This window comes from Schistocerca piceifrons, chromosome 1 (assembly GCF_021461385.2).
Source record: "Schistocerca piceifrons isolate TAMUIC-IGC-003096 chromosome 1, iqSchPice1.1, whole genome shotgun sequence".
NCBI classification, from domain to species: Eukaryota; Metazoa; Arthropoda; class Insecta; order Orthoptera; family Acrididae; genus Schistocerca; species Schistocerca piceifrons.
The window spans coordinates 259,038,911-259,058,187 of NC_060138.1; positions in this window are offsets into that span (position 1 = coordinate 259,038,911).

Sequence of the window (19,277 nt, forward strand, 5' to 3'; positions counted from 1 at the left end):
GTACAAAGATCTTGGCGATGTCCTCCAGAGACGGGAAGATTATCTAAAAAAGCGGTATGACACAGATCGCGAACCAGAAACTCTGGCACCGGAATCATTCAACAGTATAAATGATGACGAGAAAGGACCAACCATCAAAATGGAAGAAGTAAAGTCTGCCATAGCTGCAATGAAAAATGGCAAAGGAGTAGGAACAGACACGAGTCGGAGTAGGAACAGACACGAGTCTCGAAGAAATATTACAATGCCTGAAACGAGATGGAATAAGAGAAATATTGACGTTATGTAATAAAGTATATGACAGTGGTGAATGGCCTGAGGACTTTCTGACTACAATAATGATTTCTTTACCGAGAAAACAAAGGACCAAGAAATGCAGTGAGCACAGCACAATTAGCCTCATTTCATATGCAGCCAAAGTGATGGTAAGAATATTTAATACGAGACTTGAAAAAGTAATGCAGGAGTATCTTGGGGGAGGAGAAGTTTGGCTTTAGACGGAATACGGGAAAAAGAGATGCAAAAGGGCTGCTACGAATCTTGGTTTACTGAAAAAGGAAGAGACCTCTAAATGTGATTCATCGATCTGGAAAAAGCATTTGACAATGCGGCTTGGGACAAGCTGGCGACTATAACGAGGGAAAAGAGAGGGGACTGGAAAACCGGAAGACCTGTAAACTCGTTATATGTTAATCAAAAAGCCTCAGTTACAGTGAGAGGAAAAAGTGCAGACTGGATCGGACTAGAAAAAGGAGTAAGAAAATGATGCTGTCTATCACCTACACTTCCCAACCTCTACTTGGAAAATATGATTGACCAATGCACATTATATGACAAAGGCGTAGAAATTGGAGAAAGTAGAGGAGGGTGTTTGATGTTTGCTGATGACATGGTCCTTCTAGCCACAGGGGAAAAATAATTGCAGTATTTAATGGACACCATTGAAGCTAACGGAAAATATTTGGGAATGAAAAATAACACAAAGGAAACAAAAGCACTGGCACTAGGAGGAAATAAAGAAGTAAAAGTTATGCTGAATGGAGAAATATTAGAACAGCATGATAAACACCGACTTTAAGTACAACACACAATGGCAAAAGAGGCATTATATAAGAAAAGGAGAATTTCCTGCAGTAGTCAGGACTGAGAACTGAGGAAAAGACTCATAAAATGGAGTGTTCTTCTGTATGGCGCTGAAAGATGGACTTTGAGCCTGGAGGCTTTTGAGATATGGACATGGCGGAGGATGGAAATAATGAGTTGGAGGGACAGAGTAATAAATGAAGAGGTAATGAGAAGGGTATTGGATTGAGCATATATTATAAAAGAATGACCGACTGATAAAAACAGTTTCAGCAGGTTATGCAGAAGGGAGTGAGGAAGGAAGAGATTTCAGGTACCGGATGACGTGATGGACGGTTCAACATACAGCAGCCTTAAGAATCAAGCAATGGATTGCAGAAAATGGAGAGGCGAAGGACCTGCTAATATAGCAGAAAACTGATGATGACTGAAAACCATTCTATGCATATGAACGGAGCATGGGGATGTGTTAAATGTCGGATGTACTCCCCACTAAACGCTGAGAGGAAGTATGCTAGTGTTACGCATCTCGATATACAGGTTGAAGTATAAATGCCGCACTTGGACGTTGACAGCGATTTATCACCCAGATTCAAGACAAAATTTCGTCTACCAAATTCAGATGCAGTGCATTTTGAAAAAAAAAAAAAAAAAACGAGGAGCTGGCAACACTCACCAATGTCAGATCATGCAGCTCAACGGTTATGAAGAGACACGTTATTATCCCCCCACTACTGTAACAGTCATCGTAGCTCCCAGAGTAGACTACTGGGACATCGGACCCCCATCCACCATGAAGCTATGGTTCGAAATCTCATCATGTTCCTTTTGTCGTTTTTTTAGAAGTCCGCGCCCTAGTTCTTATCGTTGATAAGGACATTATTTTGCATTTACATCTATATCTACGTGATTACTCTGCTATTCACAATTAACTGCCAGGCAGAGGGTTCAATGAACCACTTTCAAGCTGTCTCTCTATCGTTCCACTCTCGAACGGCGCGCAGGAAAAACGAGCATTTAAATTTTTCTGTGTTAGCCCTAATCTCTCTCATTTTTATCGTGATGAACATTTCCCCCTATGTAGTTGGGTGACAACGGAATGTTTTCGCAATCAGAGGAGAAAACTGGTGATTGAAATTTGATGAGAAGATCCCGACGCAACGAAAAACGCCTTTGTTTTAATGATTGCCACTATAATTCACGTATCACGTCTGTGGCACTATCTCCCCTACTTCGCAATATTGCAAAACGAGCCGCCCTTCTCTGAACTTTTTCAATATCTTCCGTCAGTCCCACCTGATACGGATCCTACACCGCACAGCAACACTCCAGAATAGGGCGGACAAGTGTACTGTAAACAGTCTCCTTAGTAGATCTGTTGCACCTTCTAGGTGTTCTGTCAATGAATCGCAGTCTTTGGTTTGCCCTCTCCACAACATTATCTATGTGATCGTTCCAGTTTAGGTTATTTGTAATTGTAATCCCTAAGTATTTAGTTGAATTTACAGCCTTCAGATTTGTGTGACTTACAGCGTAATCGTAATTTAGCGGATTTCTTTTAGTACTCATGTGACTAACTTCACACTTTTCTTTATTCAGGGTCAACTGCCACTTTTCGCGCCACACAGATATCTTATCTAAATCATTTTGCATTCATTGGTGTCGAAAGACTTCTGAAGATTTAAAAATATGGAGTCAATTTGACATCCCCTGTCAATAGCACTCATTACTTTATGAGTATAAAGAGCTAGTTGTGTTCCAGGAAGAACGACATTTTCTGAATCCGTGCTGACTATGTATCAGTAAATCGTTCTCTTCGACGTACTTTATAATGTTGGAATACAGTATATGTTCCAGAACCCTACTGCAAATCGACGTTAGTGATATGGGCCTGTAATTCAGCCGATTACTCTCATTTCCAATTTTGCGTATTGGTGTGACTTGAACAACTTTCCAGTCTTTAGGTACAGAACTTCCTGTGAGCGAGCGGTTGTTGCTAAATGTGGAGCTATAGCATCTGCATACTCTGAAAGGAAAGTGACTGGTATACCATCTGGACCGGAAGCCTTGCCTTTATTAAGTGATTTAAGATGCTTTGATACACCGAGGATATCTACTTCTATGTTTCTCATCTTGGGAGTTATTCTTGATTGGAATTCGAGAATATTTACTTCGTGTTCTTTGGTGAAGGAGTTTCGGAAAACCGTGTTTAATAACTCTGCTTTGGTGGCACGGTGACTTCACCGTTGTTCTCACGCAGTGAAGATATTGATTGCGTCTTGCCACTTGTGTGCTTTATGTATGACTAGAATCTCTTTGGGTTTTCTGCCAGATACCGACACATAGTTTCGTTGTGGAAATTATTAAAATCATCTCGAATTGAAGCACGCGCTATATTTTGAACTTCTGCAAAACTTTGCCAATCTTCGGGATTTTGCGTTCTTTTAAATTTGGCATGCTTTTGTCGCTGCTTCTGCAACCGTGATCTGACCCGTTTTGTGTACCATGAGCGATCATTACCATCACTTATTAATTTATGAGGTATATATCTCTCATACGTCGTCGATACTGTCTCTTTGAAATCATTCCACATCTTTTCACGCCTACATGATCAGATCGGAAGGAGTGGGAACTGTCTCTTAAAAAGGCGTTAATAGCATTTTGATCAACTTTCTTATATAGATATACGAGGGTTATTCCAAAAGTAAGGTCCGATTGATTGCCAAATTGAAACCACAGTGAACATCAGAAATGTTTTACTTGTAACAATTAGCTACACCTTTCAGCTACTTCTCTACGTAGTCGCCGTTCTGACTTAGACTTTTGTCATAGCGTTGTACCAACTTTTCAATAGCCTCATCATAGAAGGCAGCCGCCAGTGCTTTCCGCCAATTCTCCACGCTGGCCTACACCTCGTTGTCTGTGTCAAAATGTTGTCTTCAAAGACAGCGGTTCATGTGACCAGAGATGAAACTCAGGGGGAGGCAATTGCGGACTGTATTGTGGGTAATCTAACATTTCCATTTGAAAACGATGCAGGAGCATCTTCATTGCCCCTGCAGAATGCGGCTGAGAATTGTCGTGAAGACGAAACAGCACGACAGTTATGTAATGTTGGCTGCATAGCTTCAGGCGAAATTTCTCACCAGGCCCTCGTACTTGGCGGCAGACACTATTTTCTAGACATCTTTACACACTCACTGCGAGCTCAGAAATGAGAAGAGCGACGTGATGCTAACTGGGGTTATACTAGAGACACTACCCAACACATCTGTGCAAAGCTTTATCGGATTTTCATAGTCGTTTCCATTTCGCGACCGATCGGACCTTACTTTTGGAATAACCCTCGTACTTTGAGTTTCTTTTTGATGGTTGTGAGTGTTACGGTATTCAGCCTAGCAGCAACTGGCTTGTGGTCGCTAATCCCTGTATTCGTCATGATACTCCCTATTTGTCCAGGATTATTTGTTGCTAATAGGTCACATATGCTTTTGCAAGCATTTACGCTTTGAGTGGGCTCATGAACTAATTGTTCAAACTAATTTTCTGAGAAAGCATTAGCACAATATCGGATGACGTTTTAGGCCTGCCGCCGTCTTTAACTGTATAATTTTTCCAACAAATCTAGGGTAGATTAAAGTCGCCACCGACTGTAATTGTATGAGTGGGGTACCTATTTCAAATGAGACTCAAGTTTTCCTTGAACTGTTCAGCTACTATTTCTTCTGAGTTTTTGTGGTCGGTATAACGATCCAAGTAATAGTTTAGTGCTATTGTCAAGTATAACCTCTACGCATAATATTTCGCAGGAATTATCTACTTCGATTCAACTACAAGGCAAACTTCTTCTGATAGCAATAAGTACTCCACCACCAACTGTATTTAATATATCCTTTCATAACACTGTTATATGATTTGAAAAAATTTCGGCTGAACTTATTTCCGGCTTTATCCAGCTTTCTGTATCTATATTTGAGATTCAGTGATTTCTATTATGGCTTGGAGCTCTGGATATTTCCCAACACAGCTACGACAATTTACAACTACAATACCGATCGTTTCTACAACTACCTTACCGTGTTGTGCCTCCCCCCTTTTAGATGGACGCGCTTTCTGTGTTTTCCTGAAATCCTCTAACCTAAAAAACCGCCCAGTCACTTCCACACAGCCCCCGCTACCCATGTAGCCGCCTCCTGTGTGTAGTGGGCTCCTGACCTATTGAGCGGAACCCGGAAACCCACCACCCGATGTCGAAAGTCAAGGAATCTGTAGCCTAAACCGTTACAGAACCGTCTGAGCCTCTGATTCAGACCCTCCACTCGGCTCTGCACCGAAGGACCACAGTCGGTTCTATCGACGATGCTGCAGATGGTCAGCCTCACCTTTTTCTCGGAAGTAAGACTGGCAGTCTTTATCATTTCCGCTAGCCGCCCGAAACCATAGAGAATCTCCTCCAATCCAAAGCGACACATGTCAGGGTACCGACATGGGCAACCACCTGCAGTTGGCTGCACCCTGTACTCTTCATGGCATCAGGAAGCACCCTTTCCACATTCGGAATGATTCCCCCCGGGTATGCACACGGAGTGCTCGCTGGCCTCTTTCCCCTCCTTGGCGGCCATGTTCCTAAGGGGCCCCATCATGCGCCTAATGTTGGAGCTTCCAACTACCTGCAAACTTTCCCCCTGTGAATGCCGAGACCTTACGGGCCTAGAAGCTTCCTCGGGAACAGGGTAGACGACTCCATCCGGCTCAGAACCCGTCAGCCACAGATATGGACACATGATAACGCCATAAACCTGTTCATCAAACGAACTGCGGAGGCCCTACAATCGGCCCCACGGAGTCTTTCACTCCCTTCCAGACTTTGAAATGATCTACCACTCGACCACAGGTGAGGGGTAAACCTGAGTGCAGGCAGTACCCAGGGTGACCAAAGCAGTGGACCTATAAGGGGACATGTGCTCGACATCCCTCTGATCCGAGCTTCTGACACCCCACAGTGACGTCCCTTGGCAGCAGCCTCAAGCTGTGTGACGGAAGTCAACACTGCCCGGAGCTGTGAGTGAAGGTTCACCAATTCAGTTCACACCTGTACGCAGCAATGACAGAGCCTATCTACATTTTAACTTGCTCCTGTTTGAAACTCGTAGAGACATGTAATAAACAAACAGTGTACTCGCCTTATTAGCAGCAAGAGCTCGTGCTCTCTCACTGACGGTTTACCCTACGCTGGTACATGATAACAGCTTTTCACATGATAATGGGATGCATTAAACCGTATTCGCATGTCTACTGCCACGTAGTGCGCAACCGTAACTGGTCCTGTCAAGTTTTTTCAGGGCGGCTTCACGATGAGGTACATAAACGATGAATACATCGATATACTTTAGGTGCTGGATGCATCCAGTAACGAAGCTGCTGTTGTTCATGCGAATGCAGCACGGTACCCTCAAATACGCCATCCTCATAACAAAGTTTTTCTTCACCTGCATCAACAGAATTGTGTCCATATTATAACACAGTACCTCAGCCTCATCGGAAATACTGGATATCGGGAAAACTGAAAAGCAACCACTACATGAGTTTTAGTTCCCCCTAATGCAGACGCCTCCGCATGTCATGTTTCCGCTGGAAAGTTCCTGGCTACATGTGACGATGAGCGAAGAAGCTGAATTCTAACAACAATGAAAACCAGTGCTACTCTGACCTGGATGTTCGCCTGACGTGTCACCCATTGAATATTTCTAGGGTGACATACACTCCTGGAAATTGAAATAAGAACACCGTGAATTCATTGTCCCAGGAAGGGGAAACTTTATTGACACATTCCTGGGGTCAGATACATCACATGATCACACTGACAGAACCACAGGCACATAGACACAGGCAACAGAGCATGCACAATGTCGGCACTAGTACAGTGTATATCCACCTTTCGCAGCAATGCAGGCTGCTATTCTCCCATGGAGACGATCGTAGAGATGCTGGATGTAGTCCTGTGGAACGGCTTGCCATGCCATTTCCACCTGGCGCCTCAGTTGGACCAGCGTTCGTGCTGGACGTGCAGACCGCGTGAGACGACGCTTCATCCAGTCCCAAACATGCTCAATGGGGGACAGATCCGGAGATCTTGCTGGCCAGGGTAGTTGACTTACACCTTCTAGAGCACGTTGGGTGGCACGGGATACATGCGGACGTGCATTGTCCTGTTGCAACAGCAAGTTCCCTTGCCGGTCTAGGAATGGTAGAACGATGGGTTCGATGACGGTTTGGATGTACCGTGCACTATTCAGTGTCCCCTCGACGATCACCAGTGGTGTATGGCCAGTGTAGGAGATCGCTCCCCACACCATGATGCCAGGTGTTGGCCCTGTGTGCCTCGGTCGTATGCAGTCCTGATTGTGGCGCTCACCTGCACGGCGCCAAACACGCATACGACCATCATTGGCACCAAGGCAGAAGCGACTCTCATCGCTGAAGACGACACGTCTCCATTCGTCCCTCCATTCACGCCTGTCGCGACACCACTGGAGGCGGGCTGCACGATGTTGGGGCGTGAGCGGAAGACGGCCTAACGGTGTGCGGGACCGTAGCCCAGCTTCATGGAGACGGTTGCGAATGGTCCTCGCCGATACCCCAGGAGCAACAGTGTCCCTAATTTGCTGGGAAGTGGCGGTGCGGTCCCCTACGGCACTGCGTAGGATCCTACGGTCTTGGCGTGCATCCGTGCGTCGCTGCGGTCCGGTCCCAGGTCGACGGGCACGTGCACTTTCCGCCGACCACTGACGACAACATCGATGTACTGTGGAGACCTCACGCCCCACGTGTAGAGCAATTCGGCGGTACGTCCACCCGACCTCCCGCATGCCCACTATACGCCCTCGCTCAAAGTCCGTCAACTGCACATACGGTTCACGTCCACGCTGTCGCGGCATGCTACCAGTGTTAAAGACTGCGATGGAGCTCCGTATGCCACGGCAAACTGGCTGACACTGACGGCGGCGGTGCACAAATGCTGCGCAGCTAGCGCCATTCGACGGCCAACAACGCGGTTCCTGGTGTGTCCGCTGTGCCGTGCGTGTGATCATTGCTTGTACAGCCCTCTCGCAGTGTCCGGAGCAAGTATGGTGGGTCTGACACATCGGTGTCAATGTGTTCTTTTTTCCATTTCCAGGAGTGTAGAACGTCACTTTTCTCGTTCTGGTCACACCGCAGTCAAAGTGGATGCTTTTCGGACACACGTAAAATCGTCATGGCAGTGTGTTATCGGCAGATCCTGAACCCCCTATAATTTCACTCGAAGTCCTCGAGAGGTTAAGTCTGTAGGGGTTGGTGGCTTCACGCCGTACTGAATCATCACAGTGAGAGTAAAATGTACAGTTCCGTAACTTCAGATTTCGTTGTCTCCCTCTTAGTGCTTCAGTTTGAGGAACAGAAGCGAACATTTTGTGAAAGTTATTGATCATCTTAAACAAACATATCGTTTTCCTATCAACAGGAATTATGAAATGATGAAATCAATCCGTCATTTTGGAAGGCACACTTGGCCTGTATGCATCTATCGTTAGAGACACGTCCATCCTTAAATGCAACTTTTCCTCTGCACGAGGGCATCTACCAGCGGCACAATTCAACGCGTCACACAATACTCAGTGTGCAGTGTGATTATAATTAAAATTCAAAACGCTGTAGAAATAACTCCACTGGTCAGAATGAAGTCAGATTGCAACGGAATATTATCGGAGAAGGGGGAAAACGTATGGCAGAAGGAAAAATAGTGTGAAAATTGATCAATAGATCGTGCTGCATGTGTCAGAATACGTAAATGGAAACACCTGTCATGCGCACGACCCACTGAAGATGGTATAAATACTCGGGGTGCACGGCTTTTCCTCCTTTCACGTCTACGACGTTCGTCATGATTGTCTCAATGCAGGATCGCGCTCTGCTTGTAAAGCTGTATTGCGAGAATGATGACTGTGCACACGTCGCTCAGCAGAAGTTCCGGACATTTAAGGATTTGAGAAAATTCGTTGGTTCCATGACTGCCATGGGGCTGGAGAAAATGATTCAGAAATTCGAAAACACTGGTTCTTTTAGTTTGCCATCTGGTAGAGAGAGGAATTAATTCGATGTCAGTGGAAGCAGTGGCCACTTCAATGCAGGAGGAGACGAGCGGTGGTGTGCACGGAGAATTGACCGAACATGAGACATTCCCGTGAGGACGGTGCGAAAAATCCTACGAAGCTTCCTTACCCATTCAAATTACCCATGTGTATGTGTTGCTTCCCTATGACCTGCCAGCAAGAGGGACCTTTGCTTTAGAATTTCTTGCTCATATGGAAGTGGACAATGATTGGCCGTGGAAGATTTTGGGAACAGATGAAGCACACCTCCTTCTAACAGGATATCTCAATACACAGAATTGTCGAATATGGACAACGGAAAATCCACACGGAAATCAACAAGTACCACTTCATCCTGAAAAGGTCACTGTGTGGTACGGGTTTCAAATGGCTTCAAATGACTCTGAGCACTGTGGGACTTAACTTCTGAGGTCATCAGTCCCCTAGAACTTAGAACTACTTAAACCTAACTAACCTAAGGACATCACACACATCCATGCCCGAGGCAGGATTCGAACCTACGATCGTAGCGGTCGCACGGTTCCAGACTGTAGCGCCTAGAAACTCTCGGCCACTCCGGCCGGTGGTACGGGTTTAGAGCATCATTTATCATAGGGCCATAATTTTTAGAAGAGACAGGTGCTTCCGGACCTGTTACCTGTACCGTTACTGGTAAGCGCTCTGAGTGTCTTTTGCGCAACCATTTCGTTCCAGCTCTCAAACATCGTGGATGTGCGGACGGGATAATTTTTATGCAACATGGTGCACTTCCGCACATTGCAAATCCAGCTAAGTGGCTGCTGAAACGCCATTTCGGAAATGCTAGAATTATCAGCCGCCATTTCCCTGCAGCCTGGCCGTCCCGATTACCTGATCTTAATCCGTGTGACTTCTGGCTGTGGGGCTATATGAAAGATGTTGTGTTCAATGTTCCGATTGAAAACTTAGCTGCATTGAAAGTATGCATTACGCAACACATTCTGAACTTGAGCCCGGAAACACTTCGATCAGTTGCGGAATATGCTGTTTCTCGATTTCAGCTAGTTGCAGAAAACGGCGGACAGCATATTGAAGATGTTTTGCGCCAGCCACATGGAAATTAATAATCCGGTTTGAATTTGACTGATGGTTTTTATGCCGTTTTTGGCCTCAGTACAATTAAAAATCGATGCGATTGATGCTTTTTATGTGGCTTCAGGACAATTAAAAACCGATTTTTCACATCCGATATGATATGACCTGGCCGTGGTGGACAGCATCACACCGGTACACGCATGCACAGTTTGTTTAACTTCAAGCGTACAACTTAGGCATTTATATATGATTCATTTGTCAATTTTTGTCGACCACTATTAAATTACGATGCTTGCACCGCCATCTATTGCTACATTTGGTAACTATTTATTTTTCTTCTGGTACACGTTTTTCCCCTTTTCCACTAATATTCCGTTGCATTTTGCCGTTACTGTGATCAGTGATGTTGTTTCTTCAGCGGTTTGAAAGTTTAACTTTAATTATTTCTCCATCTTCTGCCGTAACTTGTATCCTTCTCTTACCTTGTCAAGATGTTACACTACCTCTTTCACGTAACTAGTTTAAGAGTTTGGTAAATAAATGCGGAGATAGTTCACTTCTAGTGGGATGTCTTGCAGCACAAGAACAAGCTGCATTCTTCCTACACTCGTCATTCATGTTGGCTTTTACTGTATCGCTAAATCCTATCGTTCACTCACGGCCTACCGGTTCGATTGTCATGCAGTAACTGACTAGCAAGTAGCAACATATTGAAGAAAAACAGAAGCATACTGTAAGCAAACATAACAACATAGTACCTAGTAACTTCGCAGGTTGAATGACACAAAACAAGAATCAATTTGGAAACTCTTCAAAATACGATGTCTCGTAAACGACTACGGTGCAACAAACACCACAGACTTTCTAATTTATCCCGAATTTAGTTTGTTGATATCAACAGGCATAGTTCAATTGAAAAAAGTGTAAATTTGCACAAAAAATTTACTTTCCAAGTATTTGACAGTTTGTTTATTTCCGAACAATACGAGTCTCTGACTACCAATCCACTATGAGAAAATAGCACGTCATTAGAACTTCCTGCTAACTCAGTATCTGCGGTGCAAGTGTTATGTGATTTACCCTGTGTATACGACATAGTGGATAACTTTTAAGGTTTCATGAGCTCTTTCGCAGATGATGCTGATGTGTACACCGAAGTCGCAACACTAGAAAATCATCATTTTGCAAAAAAAATTATAGCGAAATGCAGGAATACCTGCCGACAATGATTGGCCTTAGCAGCAAGACAGGTTGAGTATTGGCAGTGGCTTTTGTTGTCAAACCTTAATGATAATTTAGCAGTAATAATCTTTATTAACTAGACTACTGTTGAAAACCAGCACGAAACTATGAAGCAAAACTCTGCTAAAATAATTATTTTAGACTAACACAGTAATAAGAGCGAGATATGATTGGCTCAAAATCTTAACAGTTATTACCAAAACAATAACAATAGAACTTTCAGTGTCAGAAGTGGCATTACAAATACGCTACTGACAGTGGAATTAAATCACTCTGCACGATATGACAACCCTCATAATTTGTAAGGACTTCTAACTGATTAATTCTCAGAACACTCAATAAGAGAACAATCAACAAATTAAAACCTAAATCCTAACCTACAAGGAATATATTTACTAAGATGGTATCTGTTCTTTCGGACATGTCCGAAAGAACAGATACCATCTTAGTAAATATATATTTCAGGCTCACCGGCCACTTGACCATCTTCTTCTTCTGTACGAATGCACAAACAGTGCCCGAACTCTTACGGGAATCGGCAACGCGCCGCGAGTAATGAGTATAATGGGCGGGGGCACTACGAATGTAGTGCGGGACGATACGTTGAGAATGTGGGTTTCGCGGGAGGCGTGCCAGAGATAAATCCCTGCAATCGCGCTATCCGCTGTGTCCTCGGTGGCTCAGATGGATAGAGCGTCTGCCACGTAAGCAGGAGATCCCGGGTTCGATCCCGGTCGGGGCACACATTTTCATCTGTCCGTGTTGACGTATGTAAACTCCTGTAAGCAGCTAAGGGTGTTCATTTCATTGTAATTTCATTCTAGAAGTAATAAATGATATCGCAAGTGATATGTAAATTACGGAGAATAAATACGATATAATCAAACAGGTAAATTGCAATAATGGATTGAGCCAAATTATTAACTGGAAACTTCCCTTGCGAACTTACATATCATCTGACATTTGAATAAAATCAGGTCGTAAGAGTATGACAAGTCGTTAACATAACCAAACATCAATCCTGCAAGGTATCGTGATACGAAACCGAAAACCTGGGATTTTAATATCGATGCTTTGTCAGTACAAGCACCAATCTGACCTAAGCCTCCTCCCCCTGCATTCACCCACACATGCATACACACACTTACACACGAAAGCGCGGCCGCGCGCGTTGAAAAACGACGAATGTGACCGAACAAAGTTGATAAGGTCGCCTGTAGTAGATAATGAGGAGTCAGCGACGCAGTTTCAAAATACAAGAAGCACACAGCTGTGCTAAGCAACCGACTGCTAAGTACACACTGCAATGCCTGGACGTTTTTTTGAGTAATCCTGTGTCTCCCGGAAACCAGCAAAACAACGTCTGGCCTACTCTGCCGTTTTGGCGCCGTTCTTTCCATACCGACAGCCGCCAGACGCCACTTACCTCTGCTGGCGTACATTTCCAGAGTAGGCTGCGCTGCTGCCGCTCAGCAGACTCCGGACTCCAAGATAACAGTGACTCCTCCATTCTCCTTCCCTACCACAAGCATCCATCCGCTACGCCTCTCCCCACAAGCACACACATTCTCGGTGGCTCTGCTGCACGCCATCAAATCAGGAAGCAACCACTCTGGAGCAGACACACAGGACAAGGTCCGGTGCGTCCGGTGCCACACACGATGTGTTCGCAGTCCTTTGCTGGCCACCACTTCACCGTTGACACGGAACTACCGGCCGTCCGCTGTCACGTAAAGCACTCCGTAATGCTGCCGCAGTCGCTGCCTCATCCGCTCACGGTGGCTCTGCGTTCATCTGCTTTCTCACCCTGGGCGCTCTGTGTCACGTCGGGAAGAGACCACGAGTGTCGTCGCCATCTGCCGAGTGGGATGGGAGAAGACGCACAGTCACAAGCAGGATCGTCGCTTAATTCAAGAAATACCACTCGACCATTGGTATAAAAAAATAACAAAAATGGTTCAAATGGCTCTGAGCACTGTAGGACTTAACTTCTAAGGTCATCAGTCCCCTAGAACTTAGAACTACTTAAACCCAACAAACCTAAGGACATCACACACAACCATGCCCGAGGCAGGATTCGAATCTGCGACCGTAGCGGTCGCTCGGTTCCTGACTGTAGCGCCTAGAACCGCTCGGCCACCTCTGCCGGCAAAAAAATAACTTATTTCGCATAAATGTACAGAAACACCCATTACTGAATTATTACTCTGTTGCAGAATAGTCACTGGAAGCTATTATATTCATAAAATATCCCTGACCAACGGTACGGATCCGTTTGAAGAGAACGATAACATAAAACTGGTGGCAGGTAAACGAGATGCTAGTATCTAATTCATAGTCTGAATTACAAGTGGAGGGACGCTAGACGAAATGGCTGCAGGAAAAATGTGAAGACATCGAAAAAGATATGATTGTCGGAAGAACAGACTCAGCATACAGGAAAGTCAAAACAACCTTTGGTAACATTAAAAGCAACGGTGGTAACATTAAGAGTGCAACGGGAATTCCACTGTTAAGTTCAGAGGAGAGAGCAGATAGGTGGAAAGAATACATTGAAAGCCTCTGTGAGGGTGAAGAGTTGTCTGATGTGATAGAAGAAGAAACAAGAGTCGATTTAGAAGAGATAGGGGATCCAGTATTAGAATCGGAATTTAAAAGAGCTTTGGAGGACTTACAGTCAAATAAGGCAGCAGGAATAGATAACATTCCATCAGAATTTCTAAAATCATTGGGGGAAGTGGCAACAAAACGACTATTCACATTGGTGTGTAGAATATATGAGCCTGGCGACATACCTTCTGACTTTCGGAAAAGCATCATCCACACAATTCCGAAGACGGCAATAGCTGACAAGTGCGAGAATTACCGCACAGTCAGCTTAACAGCTCATGCATCGAAGCTGCTTACAAGAATAATATACAGAAGAATGGAAAAGACAATTGAGAATGCGCTAGGTGACGATCAGTTTGGCTTTAGGAAAAGTAAAGGGACGAGAGAGGCAATTCTGACGTTACGGCTAATAATGAAAGCAAGGCTAAAGAAAGATCAAGACACTTTCATAGGATCTGTCGACCTGGAAAAAGCGTTCGACAATATAAAATGGTGCAAGCTGTTCGAGATTCTGAAAAAAGTAGGGGTAAGCTACTGGGATAGACGGGTCATATACAATATGTACAACAACCAAGAGGGAATAATAAGAGTGGACGATCAAGAACGAAGTGCTCGTATTAGGAAGGGTGTAAGACAAGGCTGTAGCCTTTCGCCCCTACTCTTGAATCTGTACATCGAGGAAGCAATGATGGAAATAAAAGAAAGGTTCAGGAGTGGAATTAAAATACAAGGTGAAAGGATATCAATGATACGATTCGCTGATGACATTGCTATCCTGAGTGAAAGTGAAGAAGAATTAAATGATCTGCTGAACGCAATGAACAGTCTAATGAGTACACAGTATGGTTTGAGACTAAATCGGAGAAAGACGAAGATAATGAGAAGTAGTAGAAATGAGAACAGCGAGAAACTTAACATCAGGATTGATGGTCACAAAGTCAATGAAGTTAAGGAATTCTGCTACCTAGGCAGTAAAATAACCAATGACGGACGGAGCAAGGAGGACATCAAAAGCGGACTCACTATGGCAAAAAAGGCATTTCTGGCCAAGAGAAGTCTACTAATATCAAATACCGGCCTTAATTTGGGGAAGAAATTTCTGAAGATGTAGGTCTGGAGTACAGCATTGTATGGTAGTGGAACATGGACTGTGGGAAAACCGGAACAGAAGAGAATCGAAGCATTTGGTATGTGGTGCTATAGACGAATGTTGAAAATTAGGTGGACTGATAAGGTAAGGAATGAGGCGGTTTTACGAAGAATCGTAGAGGAAAGGAATATGTGGAAAACACTGATAAGGAGAAGGGACAGGATGATAGGACATCTGCTAAGACATGAGGGAATGACTTCCATGGTACTAGAGGGAGCTGTAGAGGGCAAAAACTGTAGAGGAAGACAGAGATTGGAATACGTCAAGCAAATGAGGATGTAGGTTGCAAGTGCTACTCTGAGATGAAGAGGTTAGCACAGGAAAGGAATTCGTGGCGGGCCGCAGCAAATCAGTCAGTAGACTGATGACCAAAAAAAAAAGTCTGAATTCTCAGGAAAGGTAGTCCACCCACGAAGGAGGCAGTTTGTAATACGCTCATTCCAGCAGTGCTAGAATGCTGCTCAGCAGTCTCGAATCTGTGCCAGACAGGACTGATAGAGGAATCAGATAACATGCGACTAAGTGCAGTGCGTTTCATTACAGATTCGCACATTAAGTGCAAAAGTGATACGAAGGTGCTCGGCCAACTCCAGACGCTGCAAGAAATGAGTTCTGTATCAAGGCATTACTGCGTGATAAGAGTAGCCTACATTATGGTTCCATGAGTTTACAGGGAGGCCCAAAAGTCTTTTTCACCGGATAATGTCGAGGCAGTTATAAGAGTCGAGGGGCATGAAAGGGAAGCAGTGGTTGGGAAGGGAGTGAGACAGGATTGTAGCCTCTCCACGATGTTATTCAATCTGTATATTGAGCAAGCAGTGAAGGAAACAAAAGAAAAAATCGGTGTAGGTATTAAAATCCGTGGAGAAGAAATAAAAACTTTGAGGTTCGCCGATGACATTGTAATTCTGTCAGAGACAGCAAAGGACTTAGAAGAGCAGTTGAACGGAATGGATAGTGTCTTGAAAGAAGGATATAAGATGAACATCAACAAAAGCAAAACGATGATAATGGAATGTAGTCGAATTAAGTCGGGTGATGCTGAGGGAATCAGATTAGGAAATGAGACACTTAAAGTAGTAAAGGAGTTTTGCTATTTTGGGTGCAAAATAACTGATGATGGTCGAAGTAGAGAGGATATAAAATGTAGACTGGCAATGACAAGGAAAGCGTTTCTGAAGAAGAGAAATTTGTTAACATCGAGTATAGATTTAAGTGTCAGGAAGTCGTTTCTGAAAGTATTTGTATGTAGTGTAGCCATGTATGGAAGTGAAACATGGATGATAACTAGTTTGGACAAGAAGAGAATAGAAGGATTCGAAATGTGGTGCTACAGAAGAATGCTGAAGATTAGATGGGTAGATCACATAACTAATGAGGAGGTACTGAATAGAATTGGGGAGAAGAGGAGTTTGTGGCACAACTTGACTAGAAGAAGTGATGAGTTGGTAGAACATGTTCTGAAGTATCAAGGGATCACAAATGTAGTATTGGAGGGCAGCGTGGAGGGTAAAAATTGCAGAGGGTGACCAAGAGATGGATACGTTAAACAGATTCAGAAGGATGTAGGTTGCAGTAGGTACTGGGAGATGAAGAAGCTTGCACAGGATAGAGTAGCATGGAGAGCTGCATCAAACCGTCTCAGGACTGAAGGCTACAACAACAACAACAACAATGTTTGAAATGATACAGGGTCTTACTGAAGCCAAAACAAGTGCACAAATTAACCAACAAATAGCGCTTTATACGATGCAGAAGCAGTAATTTCCATCAGAATTGATTTTTAGCAAGGATGGTGTTCTTTATAACAAATGACCAACATACTGGCCGTCATTAGTCAACAGTACCGGCAGTCGAGTTGTGAGCAGCACACTAGAGCATATCTGTAGGTATGGTGAGAAATTGCAGTCGGAGGTTGTCTCTTATCATCCCTAATGAGCTCGGACGATGACGGTAGGCTTACGACTACAGGTAATCCCACAATCAATCATTGCGCGGATTCAGGTCGGGAGATGTGGGAGGCAATACAGGACGATATGGTGACATAGCATTTGATCCTTACCAGACGATGCGCGCAAGACATCTATCACACATGGAGCAACATAACGAGGATGAGCCGCGTGCAGCTCGCGTTGATGCCGTTCATAGCTTGACATCAGCCGAGCAATAATTTCACTTCTTTCACAGTAAGGCCTTCAGCCATGTTACAATGAGTTTCTTTTGGAAGCAAACTTGTTTTAAAAGCTAAGTATTTGTTGAAATGTGTGACTTTTGGAATTGTTTTCCTGACTTCTAATTCAGGCCTTCAGCCGTTTGTGTTTGAGGTTACTGTTGGTGGCCTTCAGCCGAAAAATTGTGGAATTTTTTGCCTGTGATAAGCTCTTCAGCCGTCAAAAGGTCAATTGTGTTTCTTTTAAGAGATTGTTTTAAAATTTTCATTTCTTTAAATAAACTTTACGTATTTGTTGTGCAGCCGAGAGTAACTGATAACGGCTCCGTCCACAATCGTAACCTTATCCTGCCCCATCCTGAGAATCCAGCTCTCAGAGGAGTGCAATTCTGCATATAATTCATAGCTTCTAGCAGGAGTTTATCAGCAAGGCTACGGACTATCGGGCTGTCATGGACTGTGTGGCTGATCCCGGCGGAGGTACGAGTCCTCCCTCGGGCATGGGTGTGTGTGTTTGTCCTTAGGATAATTTAGGTTAAGTAGTGTGTAAGCTTAGGGAATGATGACCTTAGCAGTTAAGTCCCATAAGATTTCACACACATTAGAACATTTTTTGACTATCGGACTCCGTCTCTCACTACAGCTCATTTTTCACGCGATTACCATGCGGTGTTCCTGATGTCTGTCAAGTGTCATCTATTCGCCAGCTGTTTGCATTCGTTTCTGGTTTTGGGAGGAGGAAGAGGAGATTAGTGTTTAACGTGCCGTCGACAACTAGGTCATTAGCGATGGGGCACAATCTCGAATTACTAAAGGATGGAGAAGGAAAGCAGCTATATCCTTTTGAAGGAATCATTCTGGAATTTGCTAAAAGCGATTTAGTGATATCACGGGAAACCTAAATCAGGATGGCCGAAAGCAGGTTTGAACCACCGTCCTCCCAAATGCGATTTCAGTGTGTTAACCAATGCGCTACCTCACTTCAGTGTTTTGGGTTTCGACAGAAACTCATGTCATTCCTGGCAAGTGTGTCAATTTTTACCTGTCTTCCTCCATTAATCCTTGAATCAGTGCGTTTTCAAATGATAATTGACTTTTGAGCCAACCTGTGTATTTCCTGAGAAAGCCATGAACGAAAAATTAGAAAGATTGGAGCACACACGGAGACCAATCAACAGTGATACTTCCCGTGAAGTATTTGCCACTGGAACAGTAAATGGGAGAAGTCACAATGATACACAAAGTAGGCCTACTTCCCGTCACACGTGCCAGATGACTTGTGGAGTATATAAGCAAATGCCGATTCAGGTATGTAGAGCCCATCTTCAGCTTGTGGGTGGTTGATTTCCCCATTTTCAAAAAGTAATTTCGAAGGGAGAGTCATGCTCGAAGCATCAGAGGGCAGACGGCGTGATTATCACGAGCGTCGTTGTGGTCGAGTTGTTGGCTAGGACGGTCGCCGGAGACAATCAGCTGCAGCAAGTGGAACCAGAAGCATTTTCTGGAGGCCAGCCCCGCCACGATGGCGGAAGCAGTGCGAAAGTCTGAGGCTTATCGCTAGGGGCTGGACTAGCGCAGCGGCTGAGGTATCCATTACGGTAGAGTGGACCACAGGGTGCTGGAATCAGCTGCTATGTGAAGAGTAGCGAGAGATTTTGCCAGAGACGAGAGCGAACGCCTCCAGAAACTGGCGTGTTGCGGTACTGTCGGCTAGACCACTACATTCTGCGTGGGGTGTGACACCTGTATGAACAAATTAGCCTGCTGCAACGGATTAAGACCTTTTCCATTCCAGCCGGAAGAGCAGCGATCCCAGTGG